We start from the raw sequence: 5,926 nt of genomic DNA, 5'->3' as shown, positions 1-5,926 counted from the left end.
GTTTAAGACATGGGAAAAAGGAATGCTCAACTTTATATGGAAAGTGAAAAAGGCTAGAATACAATCAAAAATCTTGAAAAAGGAGAAAGATTTAGGAGGCAGCGCGTTACCAGACCTAAAGATGTACTATAGAGCATGCAGTATGTTATGGATCCAAGATTGGATAATGTTAAAGGTTAAAAAACTATTAAATTTGGAAGCATACAACATAAATAATGGATGGCACGCTCATCTATGGTACCCCAAAGAAATTATAGATAAGGATATTAATAAGCATATTATAAGAAAAACATTGTTAAAGACATGGCATACAATAAAAGGAAAACTTTACAGAGGGTGCCAGAATGGGTGTCAATAGACGAAGCTTTCCTAATTAGAAGGGGGAAAGAAAAAGATAGTTGGATTACATACAAGGATTTATTAGTGAAAGACAGAAATGGTAACATGAAACTAAAATCAAAAGAAGATCTGAAGGAAAATGGAAAAAACATAACATGGTTCGAATATCTACAAATAACACAAAGATTCAAAAAAGATTTAAATAGAGAAGGCCTCGAAAAAGATGTAAATGAATTAGACAAAATAATATGGGGGAAAGACAAAGGGAAGATATCTAGATTATACTAATTATTTAAGAAGAGAACTGGAACAGGAGACGGTCACCACATATATGGTTAAATGGGCACAGGAAATAGGACATGAAATAGTGTTTGAGAATTGGGAACAAGCATGGAAAAAATCTTATAAGTTTACAGCATCTCAAGACCTCAGAGAAAATTATATCAAAACAGTAAACAGGTGGTATTATATGTCATCCAGAATAGCTAAATACTACAACTTAAAAGATGACAGATGCTGGAAATGTCATAAAGAAAAAGGTTCCTACTATCATATGTGGTGGTCATGTCAAAAAATTTTTAAAAATTGGTCTAAAATTCATAAAAGCATACAAGAAATATTTGTAATACAATATCCATTATCCCCCGAATTGTATTTATTAAATATGACATCTTTCCTGGGCGAAAAATTGGAAAAATCTTTTTGGAGAATCATGCTCTACTTGATTAATAGCAAAAAACTGGAAGTTGGAGAGCACACCAAGAATTGAGGACTGGTTACAAAAAGCAATAGAATATAAAGATATGGATATCCTGACTGCATTAATCAATAATGAAACAAGGAAAAAAAGAGAAATAGAATGGGCCCCAGTAATAAGATACTGGACAGAATATACAGAATAATTTATGGGTCACATAAATAGCATATTTAAGTTTGATGTACTGAAATGTGCATGAATTGGGGAAGACTGTATTCGGTTTTTGTATTCTGTAACTTGTATAGAGTGTAATATATTGGAAAAACAATATGTAATACACATAACAAAGGTAATGAATGTAAATAATCATGACAAAAAATCAAATAAAAATAATTTAAAAAAAGAAATTATGGCCTGTTCTAGACGGGCCTTTGCGCCGCCCTCGTCACGTGCTAGGGGTTGGCCGAGGACCTAGCGTCCATACCGGCCTCACCCCAGCATGTGACGAGGACGTAAAAATGGTGCTGCCCTATACACACAGGCGGCACCATTTTTACGTGCTGGACGCTTAGCGTCCGCATGACGCCCTTGCCTTGCGATGTCACCAGTGCGCCATTTGCACACTCGTGCGTCGCAAGCGTGGCGTGAAAAGAAGCCGCTTTTTGCGGCTTCTTTTTCCACTGCCGGGAAGCCTCCCCGTTTGGAGGCTGAGGCTTCCTGGAGGCGGAAATGGAGGTGGAGGCAGAGCGCCCTTCTTGGGCGCTCTGTAACGCGCCTATATTAACTTTGTCCTGTGGTGTGGAGAGAACTACCACAATTATTCATTCTCACATGAGGGCATGAAATAGCCATGGATTTATACAACCTGATCACATACACTGTTTCCACGTGTTTTCTTTTTATTATGCAAACACCGAAGTGGAGCAATTCATAGATACTTCATGGATAAAAAAATGACTTATAAAAAATTGTAGAACAAACAGCAGGACAGACAACATCATCTTTTGATGAAAGATAGATAAGGCAGATTACAATTGATTCATACATAATTCATTAGCAGGGGCTGACTAAAGATCTGACTTTTTGTTGTGAAAGAGAGAGAACCAACATGAAACCTTATTGCACAGAGCTCCTGGAATGGTACAAAAGGGGCCAGGAAGGGAACAGAATGAGTGAGACACATTTTACCGCACACAGGAAGTCCCCGTTCTGTTCCGTTCCCCATCTGTCCCAGAGGAAGAGATTTTTGAGAACTGTTCAGAACAGTTCTCAAAAATCTCCTCCTCTGGGATGAATGGGGAACTGAACGGAACGGAGACTTCTGGCGGTGGTGGCAGCGTTCTGTGTGTGGTAAAAATGTAACCCTCACTCGTCCCTCATTCATTCTGTTCCCTTCCCGGCCCCTTTTGTACCATTCCAGCCAGCCCTGTGTGATAAGGCCCATGGTATAGTAGTCTGAGCACTGGACTATGACTCTGGAGATCAGGTTTTGATTTGGCATTGAACCCTACTGATCTTGGGCACACTACACATCCTCAGCCCCAGAAAAACCTATGATAGGTTCACCTTAGTGTCATCATAAATAGGAAATAGCTTCAAGGCACACAATGTCAACACCAACAAAAATATGAAAAGAGAGAAGGTTAGCACTCTTATTGATAAGGATGGAGCAGATCCTAGTGGCCTATAAAATACTCATAGTGTTAACACACTGTCACTTGCTTTAACACACTTTCACATGTTATTTAAAGCAGGTGACTTATTCTTTGCCATCAAATATTGCGTCACTAACATGTTTATATTCTACCATCTTCCTTTCCAGAAGGTAAGAAGATCTGTTCTCATTAATTAAAGAGGCACTGTGCTTGGTTACTTGTATGAATGTGGCTGTTCTGTGTCTACCTTCAATGTGATTTCCTAAAATTTAACTTTACATATCTACAGTTTTTGCTGGCTTTAAAAAATATCAAAATAAAACAAACAGTGACTTCAATAAATCATCCAATTTTGATATATCATGTATATTTAAAAATGAGCTGACTGATTTGCAAATCAGACTTCTGAGTTAAAGGCTATATTACTGATTTATTTGTTGCTTTCTGGATTCTCTAAATCATACTTTGACTCATTTGTTTGCATTACTGTGCACCATTAGCAATACCATCACACAAATTGCATGCCTTTTATAAATGATACAACTAACTCTTTAGCTCATGTAATGGACAACATTATTATGGGTCATAACACCATCTGTCAAGATGACTGCTCCTTACACTTCTATGGCTCTATTGTGTTTTAACCCAATTTATGAAAGAATCTGATTTGTTTTTATGTTTGTCCAAGCCCTGATATTTTCTATATTGCACCCTGGTGTAGAAAATGTTTCTCCCCTTCCCCCATTCAGAAGGTATGTAAGCATAGGAATTAAGATGAATGGAAGAATATTAGTGTTTTATTATAGTGCTGTGTTATCATGTTTTTGACACCACAACTTTCACATTACAAATAATAAATTTTCCTATTAAAGTTTATCCTTATTGTTTTTAAAAGCCTTAAATTCAATGGACAGTTCTAACTGAATACTTATTTCATAGGCAGTAATGGGGGATAGGCAGATTCAATATTCTATGTCTTATTACAGAAAATGTCTAACTAGACAAAAGTGAGATATAACTGTAGAAAACAGGGCACAATTTAAAGTTGACAATGGAACAATCTTCACCCTCCTATTCCTCATCATGTTCCAGGCCATGTGGGATCATTCCCCAGTATATGAAAATGGATCCCAAAGTGCCCTTTGCTAATGGGAAACTTTTCAACTTTTAAAAGGCCTTTATCTGACTTTGGCTGCATCAGCACTGCCGAAATAATCCGGCTTGACACCACTTTAACTGCCATGGTTCAATGCTGTGGAATTCTGGGAACTGTGGTTTAGTGGGGCACAAAAGCAGAGCCAACCATAGTTCCCAGAATTCCATAGCATTGAGCCATGGCAGCTAAAGTGGTGTCAAACTGGATTGTTTCTGCAGTATGGATGCTACCTCAGTCTGTTAGTGCAAATTCTAGTGTAAAACTTCTCTCCTGTTTAATGTCAGCACCTTCTTATCCCTCCCTACAGTTTATACAGTGAACACTGCACTGTTATTATTTATCATTTCTTATGCTGTGCAACAAAGCTCTTGTATTGTCATACTGCACTTGTATTGTTCTACTGCACTGTTAGTAATCTTCAGTTATCCTGTGTAACAACTGATACAACAGCACTAATGGATTCCTCTATTTATCCCTGGTTATTTAGACCTAAAAAACCCCCTATATTAATAAAAAGTTTAAAAGGTAAAGTAGCCTAATTCTAGATAATTCTGGAACCATGATGCATAGTGATGCATAGTGATGTGGGAAAGAACAGATTTTGCTGGGGCCAAGGGGGAAGAGACCTCATGAAAGGCACACAGCCATGAAGTGTAATATGTGGGGGTGAAGCCACAGGGTTCATTAGGCTCCACCCAGTCCACTCCCTCATTGGATCCAGAGGTCAACCCACACATCCTTTGTACAGTATAAGTATTTCTGACCACTTCTAAGCTGATTAGGAATTTCCCCCTTTCCTTTTCCTTTTTTTTTTTTTTTTTTTTTTTTTTTTTTGGGGGGGGGTTATCCCATCCTACATTGTATTTAGGGAACTGGCCACTGATTTGCAGAATCAGTAAATAGGTGGTCACTTGGCAGATAGTGGAGGAAGAGAACACAAAAGAAACTCATTTTGATGAAAGGAGGGCTTCTAGAACTGCATCATTGGGTCATAGGAGCAGGGGGTTGGGTAAGGAGACTATGCTCAGAGTTGGTCCATGGGTTGTGCCTCACTTTAAGTGAGAGATTCCATGGGTTTGTCTTCCATTACAACCAAGAAGCAACCCCGGTATTTGGGTTCTCCTTAGGACCCTGGTGTTTGCCCAGGGAAAGCTGAGGAGGAGTCTGGTGGAGACCTACTGCCTCAGTTACTCACTCAGCAGGTTGCTTCCCCTATTGTTTATTTAGTTTAAATTAATAAAATTAATAAAATAGTTTAATAGGTCAATAAAGTGGCCCTTGTTCAACCCAAGGTCTTGTGTCTGGTCTCTTTATTTCCATTGTGGGTCAGTGATATACTATTCCCTCCACAGTTCAATACCAACTTCAATACCAACCATCCATGAGGAACAGCTCATTCCACATTACTAAATTCCTTTCACCATAAGAATACGTCCTCAAAAGTTTAGCTCAAAGATTTAGTGCTACAAATAGATGTAATGATTTACCCTAATCCTTTTCTTCCCCTTCTGCTGTGGACGCAATCTGAAAATAATTTGTTTAAATTATTTATTATTGCAATTTACTAGTGACAATAATGTTAATGCAATAATATCATTCATAAAACCATATGAGATGATAGAATATAAATTAATCCAGTATTAAGGAAACCTTCTGAGAAGCTGGAAAAAGTTAGTTATAAAGATTTAACTATGCTGGCCTTCGTACTGCAAGTCCTCTCTGTCTATGACCGGAATATTTAGACTACCATTCTCTATTGGGTTCCACCCAGATGCTTAGCTTTGATTGACCTTTCTCCACATCTCTGGTCTACTTGCACCACAGAGACTTATTCTGGACATTTTAGCTTTTAGTCACTGAAGGAACATTTGTTCTTCTGCATGACATGGAGACAAAAGTTCTCAAGTTATTTTTAAAAAAGCATCTTAAGCCCATTATTCTCTTGAACACTATCCAATATTTGTTTCTTTTAAAACTTTCTTTTCAAAACTTTCTTCTGCTATGGTTACTTGAAGTCACTACTGAGAAGCAGAAGAAAAATTCTTTGACACATATTTTTATAAAGATTGGACTCCATTC

At 37.7% G+C, this 5,926-nt stretch overlaps 1 non-coding gene across 1 annotated transcript; it reads left to right on the top strand.

The window, feature by feature from the left end:
* The first annotated feature begins 2,656 nt into the window (after window positions 1–2,656).
* LOC149319478 (U6atac minor spliceosomal RNA) lies at window positions 2,657–2,783 on the top strand. The gene has a single exon (XR_016280336.1). It is a non-coding gene; the product is annotated as a U6atac minor spliceosomal RNA (small nuclear RNA).
* Window positions 2,784–5,926: the final 3,143 nt, after the last annotated feature.

The sequence above is a fragment of the Sceloporus occidentalis genome, unplaced genomic scaffold, assembly GCF_023333645.1.
Source record: "Sceloporus occidentalis isolate IW3139 unplaced genomic scaffold, rSceOcc1.0.p SCAF_2, whole genome shotgun sequence".
Lineage (NCBI taxonomy): Eukaryota > Metazoa > Chordata > Lepidosauria > Squamata > Phrynosomatidae > Sceloporus > Sceloporus occidentalis.
The sequence above is the reverse complement of the archived record's forward strand: the minus strand, read 5'-3'. Positions and strand labels throughout refer to the sequence as shown.